This window comes from Antechinus flavipes, chromosome X, assembly GCF_016432865.1.
Source record: "Antechinus flavipes isolate AdamAnt ecotype Samford, QLD, Australia chromosome X, AdamAnt_v2, whole genome shotgun sequence".
Lineage (NCBI taxonomy): Eukaryota > Metazoa > Chordata > Mammalia > Dasyuromorphia > Dasyuridae > Antechinus > Antechinus flavipes.
In genome coordinates this window covers 19,875,209-19,889,582 of record NC_067404.1, presented here as the reverse complement: position 1 = coordinate 19,889,582, position 14,374 = coordinate 19,875,209, and the positions used below count along the sequence as shown (strand labels likewise).

General features: G+C 46.4%; 1 protein-coding gene across 1 annotated transcript in view; it reads right to left on the bottom strand.

The window, feature by feature from the left end:
- GABRA3 (gamma-aminobutyric acid type A receptor subunit alpha3) overlaps window positions 1-5,231 on the bottom strand; it is a 162,421-nt gene extending 157,190 nt beyond the window's left edge. Inside the window, exon 1 of the mRNA XM_051968235.1 lies at window positions 5,055-5,231. The gene's annotated coding sequence lies outside the window, so the exon portion shown is untranslated. The remainder of the gene's footprint in view (window positions 1-5,054) is intronic.
- Window positions 5,232-14,374: the final 9,143 nt, after the last annotated feature.

Sequence of the window (14,374 nt, the reverse complement as noted above, 5' to 3'; positions counted from 1 at the left end):
GAACCTCTAAGCAATCTTAATGCCTTCCAGGATATCACCATTTTCAGTTGAGAAATAAATACCAAGTAAAGACCAGTGGTTTTTCTGGTATAAAACAAGGGTTTCTTATCTGAAGTCCATTCTTTTTTTCATATGTTGATAACTATTTCAATATAATTGGTTTCTTTCATAATCCAATTTATTTTACTTTATACGTGATTAGGAAAGGGGTCCATAGGTTTTTCCCAAACTGCCAAAGGGGTCTGCAACACACACAAAAAACGAAGGACCCCTGCTACAGAATTCCCTCTACCTCGTTAGATTTTAGCCTGTCTTTAACTTAGTAGAGATTTTTAAGAGAGTTATTTTGGGTTCAGAAAAGTAAAATTACATGTCCTGGATCACACACTTAGAATGTGTCAGAAGCAGGATTTGAATCCAAGTCCAGCACATTTTTTGGTTATGTCACACTGACTCTCAGAAATAAACATAAACGTTGGAAAAATATATCCTCAAGAGCTTTTCTCTTCTCTGGGCTATACGAGATGAACAATGTGGAGACATCAGTACCTTTAAAATGATTGTGATCAATTGCAGAATACATTTTCCCCTTTATTTATCAGTATTCTCCTTCATTTAATAGCATTTCCCTCCAGAAATATGCACTACTAACTACTCTATTTAAGATTCTTGAGTGGGCATTCATTTTGTCTCTAATTTACAGTAATCCGGCACCATTTTCTCCCTGCTTACATTAGTGAATCTAGGAACATGGACGGGTCGGAGAAGTATTGCACATTATGCAGGTTTACCACAGACCTTCGAATGTACCAAGTCTGGCTCTCCCACAAAGCTTCTGAGCCCTTCATGCCATTCAATAGACAAAAACCTCCCAGTCTTTTCTTTCCAGAAGCATTAGAAGGTACTCCCAAATTCAGCACCTTGGTCAGAGCTCAGATACCTGTCATAGTATGTGACTGCTAGACTGAATGGTTGACTAGAAAGCTGGAAACCTATACTGGATTTCAGCATGGTATTTTCTAGATTAAATTGAAACCTAAGAAAGGATTTTCAGTGGAATCACAAGTCCCTGCCCTTACAAAGTTTACCATGAGCTGAAGCTACCAGTCCTCTATCCTCAGGGAAACATGGTAAGGTGGAAAGAATGCTGGGCCCGAAGTCAAGAGGACTTGGGTTTGTAGCTTACATACTACCGCTTACTAGCTGTATAGCCATGGGCAAGAGGCACTTTGCCTCTCTGAGATTCAGTTTCCTCATGTGTAAAATGGAGACAATATTACCTATGGTATTTCCCTCTCAGGGCTGTCATTGGTCTCAAATGAGATAATGTCTGTAAAGCACTTTGAAATCCTTAAAGCATTACAGCAATATCAGCGATGACTAAGTATTTCCCTTTAGAATGGTGTTATGTGAATTGTAACTCCATTTTAAAGGGAAATGTGCCAGATAGAATGAAGGTCTTGGACTCAGGAAGACCTGAAGCTTCTGACACTGACTAGCTGTGTGACAGTGAGCAAGTCACTTGCCCATTCTAAACCAAAGACTCATTATCTGTAAAATATACAGAGTGGGGCAGCTAGGTGATGAAGTGGTTAAAGTCCCAGCCTTGAAGCCAAGAGGACTCGAGTTCAAATCTGGCCTCAGACACATAAAACTTCCTAGCTGTGTGACTCTGGGAAAGTCACTTAACCCCAATTGCCTCAGCAAAAAAAAAGATAGATAGATAGCAACAGCACCGACCTTTGAAAGCCTATTGTCAAGATTAATGTAGGCTATTATATATTTTCTGGTATGCTGAATCTCTCAAAGCTCATACCAAAAAGGGCAAATCCACGAACCCACTGGGACAATTGTAGTGGGGAAAATATAAGCAGAATTAAGTAGCCCACATTTGAATTCCAGGGGGACATTCTGGCTAACTCCACCATGAAAGGCTAGAGAGATCTTTAAGGAAGAGAATTTCATTAAAATCTCTCTGGCCACATGACACCCCAAAGTCACGTTTCCTCTTCCCAGTCACATCTCCATCCACTAAGGCTCCTTGGGAAGTAAGAGACCAGTTGGATTTTTGGCTGACTTGGGCAAAGCAGAAACCATTTTTCTTTCAACCCTGCTTATTGGGCTTCTTTTGAGAATGCCCGAATTCTCTTCCCTGACCTCTTCAGTAAGTCCAGTCTAGTGAAAATGATTGAATGGTTGCTTGCTGATGAAGGCTTCTAAGCAGGGCCCCTCAGGGTCAGAGGCAAGTGGTAGGATGTAGGCAGAGCAGATTTGGGTCTCTGTTCCTCAACTTTGCCACACCAGGGCTACAGATTTTATGCCATCCCCTTCCTCACCTTTGGGTCTCAGTTTCCTCTTCCATTCCAGGAATGGAAGGGAATTGGATAAGATCATTGGGGAAGAAGAACTGCCAGACCTACCATTCTGTTCATCTATTCCCTTCTCATTTTTCTGAATGGAAAGTGAAAATGGGGGAAATTCAAGAAATTGGCTCAACTATCCAGATCCCAGGACCCAGAGGCCCATTACTCTATTTGGGGATTTCGCTGAATTCTTGCTATAAACTGGGTCATTCGGCCCCTTCTTTCAAAAAACAGAGGAGGGAAGGGTGGAGTAAATGCTGGTTAATTGAGGGATGTAATCTCTCAAAGCATTATTTTTCCTGTATTTTTCCAGTACTGGCCCTGAGGCTAGATCAAGAAAGACTGATTACAAAGGTTGTTACTGAGCCCCTTTTTCCTCTAGAAGTTAATCTCTCTCATTTTTTTCCCCATACATGGGATGAATCATAAATGCATCCCCCCTCCCCTTTCTAGGTTACCACAGTCCTCGATTCTCTCCTTTTCAAAGCTAGCCTGTTCCCCTTCCAAGCTACCAACAATGGGCCCCAGGGCTCTAACTACTTCCAAAAGGTCTACTGGTTAGGTAGACTGTCTTCAGAAAGGTAAAACGTCTTCAATTTCTATCGTATCTCGGCTATATTTGGACAGTGAGCTAAGGTGGAGCACATGTCCTTTAGGCATTGTTTCAGTATGGGCTGTCTCAGGCTCTCTAGAAGTAAGGAATAGTACAGTAGTAGCCAGATAATGACCTACTATGTTAGTTTTGCTCTACTGAGCCGGTATCAGGGAACATCAGGGTGATATACCATGTGTGTCTGTGTGTGTCTGTGTGTGTATCTATGTCTGCCTGTCTGTGTCTCTGTCTATGTGTCTGTGTGCGTGTGTGTGTGTGTGTGTCTGTCTGTCTGTCTGTCTGTCTGTCTTTCAGGCAATTTTTCAGTTCAGGGAGAGGGAAGTTTTTGCACAAGCTGGCTGAGGAAGCTAGAAGCCGGACTTCCACATTGCTTTCATCCCTGATCAGCACTTGTACAAGTCGAACACAAAGGCTACCAGCCCCAAGGTCCACTCCATACCACTTCCCCAGGCTTGAGGCCAGGACTATCAGCCTTTCATTTAGTAGCCCACTGGATTCTGGTTAGTAACAGGCTTCTTTGAACTCCCCCCAGCCCCCACACAAGGAGGGGAAAGGTATGGAAGACGTCTGGAAGACGAGGTTCACTTTACAAGAATACAGTACACTTTCATATAACACCCCTAGAGCACAACCACCATCACAGTCCCCAGAAGCCAAGTGCAAAGGAAGAAAGCAAACACAGAAAACTTCTCCAATCACCAGTGTCTCTGGGTCACGAACCTGATCTCAAGACTTCAGGGATTGGGGGGCGGGGGGGGGGTGGCTACATAGCTACCATCAGCAGGCCACAGTTGACTCCACATAGGGAGGGAGGGAGGTTAGAGGGAAGGAGGTTGGAGGGAGGGAGGCTGAGGCAGGAGAGGGTGCCTTGATTGCCTCTGGGAACAGTGACCTCTTCCCACGCCTAGTAGTCTCTGCCTTCTTCTGCTCCCCCTCCGAATCAAATTGACCCTTTGTTTCTAGAAGAGCCAGCATTTTCCCTGTGCCTCTCCCCACCACCCGATCGCCTCTGAACCCAAGTAGCATCTGGCCTTCCCACTTAGTCCTACCTGACTTCTCCACTCCGGAACAACCAAAGGAGGAAGGGCCTCTCTCTAAGTCAACCCCTCAAGCCAGCAGGTGTTTCTTGTCCCCCCTTCAAAGGGTACAGCTCACCCAGCCACTGCGTTTCCCCCACATTGCTAAAGGAGGAGGGACTAGGGAGGGAGCCAGCCCCGTGGGGAGGGGCGAAGAAGAAGGAGTGTTTCGGAATCTGCCTAAATCCCCTGGCCAATCTCAGGGTCTCGGCTACCTGTCCCGTGTTCAGTTCCCAGCCTGGGGACCAGACAACGAGGCGGTTTAGCGGCCCCGGGGGTGTTAAATTCGGGCCCTCATCCCTAGCCCCACTTGGGTACCAGGGCGGGCTCCTTCCTGTCCCCAGGCAGGAGCTGTTATTTACAACTTTGCTGCACACTTGCAGCTGGCAAGCAGGCAGGGAGAGAGGGAGAGGAAGGGAGGAGGGAAGGAAGGAGGGAGGGAGGGAGGGAGGGGACAGAGAGAAAGTGCAGTTAAGCAGGAGGTCCTGTTTCTCTGATGGATTTTCTCTTTGTGGAGCAGCTGCTAAGAAAGGGTTAAAAACACCAGCCATTCCCCATTCCTTCCCGGTCCCCAGCCCCTGGGTGAGCTGGTCCGGGTAGGGAAGCTCTTACATTGGGGGAGGGGAACAGTTGAGGGGGGAACTGGGGGTTTTTTGTTTGTTTCTTTATTCGCGGCTGCCAGGTTTCCTGGAGCAATTTGCAAGGTCAAGTCTGACCTGCTTCCAAACTGGAACGAAGACTGAACAAAGCCCCAAACAGTCCTGGCCAGCCTGCCCGCAGCCCCCGACCTTTATCCCCCAGCCCCCATCCCTGTTCCCGTTAGTCATCTGGGGGGGCCCCCACCCCATCAAGAAGAAGGAAAGCCGAGTCCCGAGGGCAGCGCATCTCAGCCCCTGCTTGACAACACAAGGAAAGGAAGGATCAGCATGGGGTGGGGGGGGGGTGACGATCGTGGAGAGGGACGAGGGGGAGATAAGGGAAAGAAACATTTGTATGTCTTACCAGTCTCCACAGTCACTTCCCTGAAGCTAGGAAGAGACAAAGATGAAGGGACTGGAACAAGTTAGAGCTTGGGGGCTGACGGTGCTGGGCTTCCTTCCTTTTCTTTCTCTCCTACTTTCTCTCTCTCCTTTCTCCTTCTCTCTCTCCTCCTCCTTTCTCCCTTTCTTTCTCTCTCCCCCTCCTCTCTCTCTCCCCCCCTCCTTTCTCCCTCTCTCTCTTCCCCCTGCTTTCCCCCTCCCCTTCCTTTCTCCCTCTCTCTTTCTCTCCCCCTCCTCTCTCCTTTCTCTCTCTCTCTCTCTCTTTCTCTCTCTCTCTCTCTCTCTCTCTCTCTCTCTCTCTCTCTCCCCCTCTCCCTCTTCCTCTCCCTCTCTCTCTCTCCCCCTCTCCCTCTTCCTCTCCCTCTCTCTCTCTCCTTTTTTTTTCCCCTCTGTCTTTCTCTCTCTCTGTGTGTGTCTGTCTTGTCTATCTATCTGGCTGGCTAGGTTTGCATTCACCAACGGCTGCTGAGCACGCTGCTGCTATTCCAGAGCTCAGAACACAGGCTCAGTCAGGATCTGTGCCCAATTCGGTTGAGACTAAAGTGTTTTATTCTGTAAGGTACCAGCAGTGAGAAGGAGGGCGGGCTGATGGAGGGGAGAAAGGGAGAGGGGGGAAGGAGAGGGGGAGAGAGAGAGGGAAGGAGAGGGGGAGAGAGAGGGAAGGAGGGGGAGACAGAGAGGGAAGGAGGGGGAGACAGAGAGGGAAGGAGGGGGAGACAGAGAGGGAAGGAGGGGGAGAGAAAGAGGGAAGGAGGGGGAGACAGAGAGGGAAGGAGGGGGAGACAGAGAGGGAAGGAGGGGGAGACAGAGAGGAAGGAGGGTGGAGAGAGGGAGGGGGAGACAGAGAGGGAAGGAGGGGGAGAGAAAGAGGGAAGGAGGGGGAGACAGAGAGGGAAGGAGGGGGAGACAGAGAGGGAAGGAGGGGGAGACAGAGAGGGAAGGAGGGGGAGAGAGGGAGGGGGAGACAGAGAGGGAAGGAGGGGGAGACAGGGAGAGGGAAAGAGGGGGGAGAGAGGAAAAGAGAGGGGGAGACAGAAAGAGGAGGGGGAGACAGAGAGAGAAGGAAGGGGAGACAGAGAGCAGGAGGGGTATGGGATATGTATATTATTATAGGGACAGAGATGGTACTCCTTCATTAGCTGTTCTGAGATGGGTAATGAGAAGTGAGAGCCTCCTCCCTTTTTGCCTTTCTCCTTCCCTCCCTCCCCCTTTTCCTCCTTCCCTCCCTCCCCCTTTTCCTCCTTCCCTCCTTCCTTCCTTCCCTCCCTCCCCCTCTCCCTCCTCCCTCCCTCCCTCCCTCTTCCTTCCCCCCTCCCTCCCCCTCTCCTCTTCTGCCTAGCTCCAGAAAAGGCTTACCAACCATGCCTCTACAGACTCCATCTCAGAGGGGAGCAATGAGACAGAAAATGCACATCGGGGGCACTTCATCCACACCTACCAAAGTGAGGCAAACAGCATCCTTCCCTGGGCTTCAAACCCCACCCCCTTCACACAACTCCCCCACACACCTAAGTGAGAAATGCTACAGCCTGTAGCATGGGGCTGCCTATAATTGTCTGCCAGGCTATAGACCAGAATGTTGGCCAGATAGAACCTTTACAGCATCCCAAAGGGAACAAGGAAGTACCTTGGCCCCAACGGGCCATAGAGGAATTTGAAGGGAAAACAAAAACTCCTACCTGTTGAACTAGAATGCTGGGGTGGAGGAGGGGAGCAGCGGCAGGAGGGAAAGGACTCTGGAGGCATCTTGGGAGGCCTGACCTCCATTCTCAGCTTAATCACTCACTAGCTGTGTGATCTTGGGCAAATTCTTTGCCCCATCTGGGTTCTCTGACAGAAATCAAGGGGTGGAAGGAGGGGAGCTCTAAAGTGCTTTCCATCCTTAGCTTTCCAAATTAACCCTAGAGCTCTGGGAAACTCTTCATGACTCCATTTGTGGTTTTCTAGACAAATACTGTGGAGCACTTTGCCCTAGAACAGGGTAGTCCATGCTAAAAGAAGCTCAACTCTAAACACCCATTTGGAAAGAGGAGTGAACTTAGAGACAGGAAGACTTGAGTTCAGAGCCTTCCTCCTGACACCAATTAGCTATGTGATCCTGGCCTTTACCTTTTTAAGCCTCAGTTTCCCCCTTTCAAAAATGGGCTCAGAATAGCCACTTTGCCTACTTCACACAACTGAAGATTATAAATATCAAGTGCTTTGCAAACCCTGAAGTGCAATTAACATTTTCCTTCTAACAACAAAGACCACATTGCCATAAACAAATGGTAAGAACTATATTCCTCCGGGGGCACTTTCAAAAAAGATCATTGGTCTGAGCATATTTCTTGACTTACATAGTGAGAAATGACCTTGAAATGTCATTTAATTCCCCCCTTCAAACTTGCTCCTAATTCTACCCATTACAGATGGGTATTTTTTTTTTGGTTAATTTTTTTTATTATAGCTTTTTATCGGCAGAACATCTACATGGTAATTTTTCAACCTTGACCCTTGCAAACACTTCTGTTCCAACTTTTCCCCTCCTTCCCTCCACTCTCTCCCCTAGATGGCAGGCAGTCCCATACATGTTAAACATGTTAAAAGTATAGATAGGTATTTTTAAAACCCTTCCAGAAAAAAAAAAAAAACCTCCCTGCCCTCTTAGCTATAAAAAGGATGGGGTTGGGGTTGATATAAATAAGAATGACCTAGAGACCTTAGTTGGCGCATTTAGGCTTCTTGCATCATCCCTTGCCCGCAGGTATAAGATTGACAATCCTTTTGGGCAATGAATCTAAATTGGCAGGGAGGTTCACGGGGGCAGCGTTCACATCCATCATCTGGACACCAGATTCCCCCAAAGGGGTGGTGATTGTGCTTCCAATTTCCACTGGACTAGTGTTTTACTGACCACTCACCCTCCTCCCTCCCCATCCAGCTATACTCCCTCACCTCACCTCTCACAGCTCTTTGGAATGTGTACTTTGGCTGTGTATCTGACTCCCCGTGGTCAAGTGGGTGTTTGTGATTCCCAGCAGAGAACCATGACCTGGATTAAAACTGTGTTCAACTAGGGCTTGGGAGTATATTTGATTGTATGTGAATATGTGTATACATACATGTATATGTTTACACACACACACATACACACATCCATATACACACGCATACAGAGAGAGAAAAACACCTCAGCTTATGTTGAAATGGAACATGCTGAGGGGAAACCCACCAACGACTAGATTCTCTAGCTCTACCTCTTTTTTTTAAATACATGAGGAAATTGAGGTTTCATCAGGAAAAAGGGCTTGCCTAAAGTCACACAGTGAATCACCCCTAAATCACAATAAATCTTTATTTAAAACTTACTATGTGGAAAAAAACCTCTGGACTAGGGAGGCCTGGGGGAGATACATTCATGGAGCTCATGGTCTTGGAGGGAGATAAGATAATAACAGCAAGCATTGACATAGCATTTTAAGGTTTGCAAAGTGTTCTCTACACACACACACACACACACCATCTCATTTAATCTTCACAATAATCCTTTGAGCTTGGTCCTATCATCATCCTCATTACGCGGATGAAGAAACATGTTGAAATTTGTCCAGAGTCACCCAGCTAGTAGCTGAGGTGACTTCCTGACTCACAGTTCAATGCCCTTTCCACTAGGCCTCGGTGCCTTTCCCAAAGCCCAGCTTCTCAAAACTGTGGTTCTCTTGACCCCATATGGGGCTTGTAACAATGTGTGGGTTGTGAAATTGTGATTTTTTATCAGTAAATAGTTTGATTATATGCCCATTTTATATACCCAAATACCCACAGTATATGGGTAAAAAATTCTCAGATTGGCCACCATGTTGCCCTTACTGGAAAGTGGGCAGAGAAGACTCAGAAGCAGGTCCCGGCTGACCAGGCTGAGGTTCGCTGATCCGAGACCCAGAAAGCACACAAAAGCGTCCGGAAGCGCGTCTACAGGTTAAGAAAGAGACCAGCAAGATTTCGTCCAAGGAGGTAGTGACCAAGAATTGACTTGTCCCCTTCCCCCTCTGTACGTAGTACCCCTCTACTCGATTCAAACAATAAAACCTAACAGACTGTCCAAAAAAGAATTTCTTTAGCAGACTTTGTTAGAAAAGCTCCCCAGAGGAGGAAACCTCCCCTGGCTCCAGAGGCACCCTATTGCATTTTGGGATACCTGTAGCTGCCAGCAGGTGTTTCCCTTTCAGAGACTGCCTGTAGCACTTCGGGATAGCTCTAGGAGCTAGCAGGTGTTTCTGACCAAACTAAATTAGCAATCTCGCCGCCCCCGCCCAGGCTAATCCCACTTCTGCATAACAATACTACTTCATAGACGAGAAGAGAAGTGCCCCACCCCATTAAACATCCAGCTCCCTTGTTTTTTCTGGCCACCATCACCTATCTCTTAAACAAATCTTCTGGTAGCAGTAGTCTCCAATCTTCTCAACCCTTCTAGCTAAACCACAAGCCCAACCCCAAACTCGGGTTTGAATGACTGTGGGCCCAGAAGAACAGGGAACCTGGAACTGATTCTGTAGCCCACAGGATAGGGGCCGAACCATAGTAATCAATGTCTAAAAATAACTCCCATTAGTTCTCAACCAAGAAAGGCTCCGGGAAAAAATAATAGCTAACATTTATAATGATTCTAATTTCTAATAACTCTTAATTTATAATATTTTTATAATATAATTTATAATAACTTATTTATAATGTACTTATAATTTAATTTATAATATATTTATAATTTACAATAACTTAATTTATAATAGGTTTGCAAAGGGCCAGACTTGTGTAAACACATTTGATCCTCTCAACAACCTTGGGAGGTAGGGACTATCAAGATCCCCATTTTACAGATAAGGAAAGGAGGCTGAGAAGATTAAATGACCTGCCCCAGGATGCACAACCAAGAAATGTCTGAAGAAGGAAATGAGCACTAGTCATTGAGTCAATAAGCATTTCAATAGTCAGTAAATGCCTACTGTTATGCAGACACTGTGCTACAAATATACTCATCCAAAAAGAAAGCTAGTGCCTTCCCTCAAGGAGTTTATAATCTAATGGGAAATAGGACACATGAAGGCACGTGGGAGAGGAGGCACAGAGGACGGGAGAAGGACGGGAGAAGTCCAGATGTCCAAGAGAATGCCGCCCGTGGGAAATGGAAAGGTGAGAAAAGGCCCAAGTCAGGCTTAGTGTACTTCTCTCCAGGGCTCCTGCTCCATTTTCATTCTCCTCATTTTGGTGGATGAAGACACTGACTCAAAAGAAACACTATCACTTGCTCTTCGAGGAGGTATAAATAGAAGCGGTGATCCAACCATGGGGACTCCTACTAGAGAACATTACTCAGTGCCCTGTGAAGTCTCTTGTACACACAGCAGCCCTCAGACACTCCTTTTTCCTCACTACCACCATCCACGACCGCATCCACACAAACGCGCATGTGCACACACAGGGCGACATATTACCGTCCAACTGCTCAGATGACTTCTGCAGGGTTTTCTTAGGCAGTGGATGGAACCTGGAATTAATTCTGATGGCAGCTTACTGTGTTTATTATCTAGACTGGCAAATAGCCGCTCAAGGAGGAGGGAAAAGAAGGCAGCCTCGAGTGGCCATAGGACAGCATCGATGCTTATTGACTAACAGGAAGGAGAACTCATGGAGAACACAAGATAACTAGGAAGTTCTGCTAATAATAACTGGCACTTTCATCCCATTTAGGAGTTTACCAAGTGCTTTCCTGACGTGATTTTACCTGAGATGGGAAATGATTTGTTCAGGTTCATATGGCTGGTGAGTGGGGCTGAGCTGGGCTTATAATGCTTATAATAAGAATCATCTTCTAAGTTAGAAACCTGTTTTCTGTAGAATATCCTCTTAGGCTACTATTGTTGTTCTTATTCCTAACATTTATATAGCACTCACCATGTGCCGGGCATCGTGTTAAACACTTGACACTTGTTATCCCATCACGACAACCCTAAGAGGCAGGTGCTATTATTATCCCCATCCTGATAGATGAGGAAACTGAGTAAAAGTAAAGTGACTTGTCCAGGATCACGCAGCTAGTGTCTGAGGCCATATTTCAATTCAGGTCTTCCTGACTCCATGCCCAGCACTCTCTGATGTGTTTGAGGTTCAGTACCAAATGATGAGATTGAGGAGAGCAATGGGCACCAAATGTCGGAGTTCAGTCATGTGACAAATCGACAACGGCCATTCCCTTTGGCAAAAGGCAGGTTTATTTATGAGAAGAGATTACAGACAAAGTAAAGAGATACAAAAGATACTAGGAATGGTAAATATGAAATAGAGTGGGAGAGCATATGGTCAGTAAGGAAAGGGGGTTTTTAAATTACCAACGGAAAAGACAAGTTCCCCAGTGGAACTCACAATTAACCAGGAGAAAGGAAATACTCCATGAGGTGAGTATGCCCTTGACTGGCCGGCTAAATCTTAAAAGGGATTTAGCCCCTAAAAGGAGCAGTTAGCTATAAGAAGGGGAAAGATGCCATGAAACATGGTGGGGAGATGAGAGAAGAGACACCAGGAGGGACAGGATGGGAAGAAAGACACCACGAGGCAGGACTCCATGACAGAATAAACCAAAAAGGGTTCGACAAAGATGGCACTGGCCACAGACATATTTAGAGGGGAAATTTCACTTTGGGGGTGTGACATAACTTAGCTTTCTGATTGGATGCAGTAAGACTTCCACAGGGGGTGGGCCTGTAAAGGCTGAGCTGATCATTGTCCTTCCCTGCTTGCCTCAGGAAGTAATCTTATGGGTAGTTCAGGCTTTTTGCTCCAACTCTACCTAGTGACCCAGGACCTCGTCATATCTACTGCAGTGCCATCTAGCTAGTATGAATCTTCGGGTTTTAGTGGCTGCCACTCGGGCCATAGCATTTAACATCACCCTGGTTTCAACAAGAGAGACCCCAAATCAAACCAAACCCAGCAATCCAAAGACTGAGCAGTGTAGCATTTCCAAAGCAGACTGATAATAGAGACGATTCATAAGGCTTGGGTTTGTAGCCTTGTTGCTAGTGCCAGCAATGCTGATCAATTAGATATAGGGTCAGGTTTTATGTAGTACAATTTATCTGAACTGTGGGCACAAGTGAGCTTACCTCCAAAGTTGTTTAGAAAGGAGAGTTAGAAGATGGCATGGGGGGTGGGGGTAGGAAGGGAAATAGTAGTGAGTGCTCTAAGAGCAGTGACTCCTCTTCTCCCTCCTGCTGGCAGGAACAAGAAGCTTCTGGGAAAGGGAAGATAGCTGGGCTGAACAAGAAGCTCTAGGCCTCAAAGGTCCACACTGGAGAACTCTACAGGCCTCAGAGAGGTCACTGGCAAGCACGGTATTGGCAACCTCCAGAGGAGGATGGGAGCCGGAGCTCCTTGTTGACTTGTAACATTGCCTGTGCTGAAATCCACCCGCCAAGCTAAGAACACAAAATCCTTGGTAGCACTTGTTACTGAGGAAGTGCCTCAGTGACTAGTGAAGAGGGACCCGAAGAAGACAAACCCTTCTGGCCAGCAAACTCTGCCTTGAAGCTGGCAGGAGGCACAAGCATGCTCGGGTTACAGTTGGGGGGTGGGGGAGAGCTTTTATTTCCTACAAAAGACCACTCCACTTTAGAACTCCAATCACGAGGAAGCTTTTCCTTAAGCTGAGCTTTCTGCATCTTTGTGCCTAAACCACCCGCTGCTGCTCCATTACAGCTCTGTGCAAGACAAGACTAATTTCTCTTCCACTGGATGCCCTTCGAGTTAGTGATGGTGGCTATTACACCCTAAGCCTTCGTTCTCCAAGAATTTGTACATGATCTACTCAAAAGCTTCTTAAATTGTGGATTACAGTCCCATATGGGATCTTGTAACAATGTGGGAGTCCCAAAATTATGATTTAGTATCAGTAAATGTTTGATTTGTATGCATATTTTATATACCCAGGATCGAACAAAAATTTCTTGGGCAGAAAGGGGTTGCAAATGGAAAAAAGTCTAAAAAGTCCTGCTCTAATTTATCTTCATATGTGGAAATCATTCACCATCCTGGTCCCCCAGCTCTGTTGGACCTTCTCCAGTCTCTCAGCATCTAGGCACCCAGGACAGAGCACAGCTGGTACTCCAGATGTGATCTGACCAGGAGAGAGGACAGAAGGTCCATTATCACCTCCCTATTCCTGAAAGCTCAGCCTCTCTTTTGAAATTACTTCTTTTTCAACTAACAAAATTCTATTTCTCTCCCTCCCATCTTTCTCATTGAAAATCAAAGAAAAATAAAACCCTTGTAATGAATATGCATCAGCTTGGCTTCTCTCCATGCAGCCAAAGAAACCCTTCACCCTGGAGAGATATTCCTCCCACCTTTAGCTCCCTCATTCTTCCTGGCTCCTGGGTGATCCAACAAGCTGAGGCTGTGGAGGGCAAAATAGCCCCCACTGTCTATTTCAGATATTTTTCCACTCCCCATCTAGTGGAAGACACTGCCATGGGGGGGGGGGGTAAGAAGAATTGGCTTCTGTGGGCAAGCAACCAGGGAGACAAGGCATAGGAGAGACAATTTTAAAGTTGCCAGTTAACAGAAATCATAGTTAGCAAGAATTTAAGTGCTTACAACAAAGAAAGGCCAATTTTAGCATCTGCTCTCAATGAACTTATATTCTAACAGGAGAAACACATTTAATTCATCAGAATAAAGAAGGTAAATAGAATAGAGGAAAGGTAACTTTAGAGGTGACGGTATTAGCAACTGGGGGGATCAGGAAAGGGGAGGAAGTACTTGAGCTATGGGTCTTGAGGGAAGCCAAAGATTCTAAGTGCCAGGAGCTGGGAGAGAGAGCATAATAGGCAAGGGGCCCGAGCAAAGGCATAAAGATGGCAGATGAAGTGTTCTGGGTGAGGGACAAAGAGTAGGCCACTATAGCTGGACCACAGAGTACGTGGAAGACAGTAGAGCATAAGACTGAGAATTCAGGAAGAGACCGTGTTATGAACAGCTTCAAATGCCACGTGAAGGTCTTCATATTTGATCCTGGAGGTAAAAGGAAGCCATTGGAGTTTATTGAATCCGAGGTGACCTAACTAAGCTTTAGGCATCATTTTGGTAGCTGATCAAAGGACAGATTGAAGCAGGGAGGGACTTGGGGGGCAGAGATGCCACTTGGAGGCATATTGCAATAGTCCAGGTGATAGATAAGGGCCTACATAAGGGCAGCGCTTTGTACACAGAAAGGATGAATACAAATGATGTTGCAAACATAGA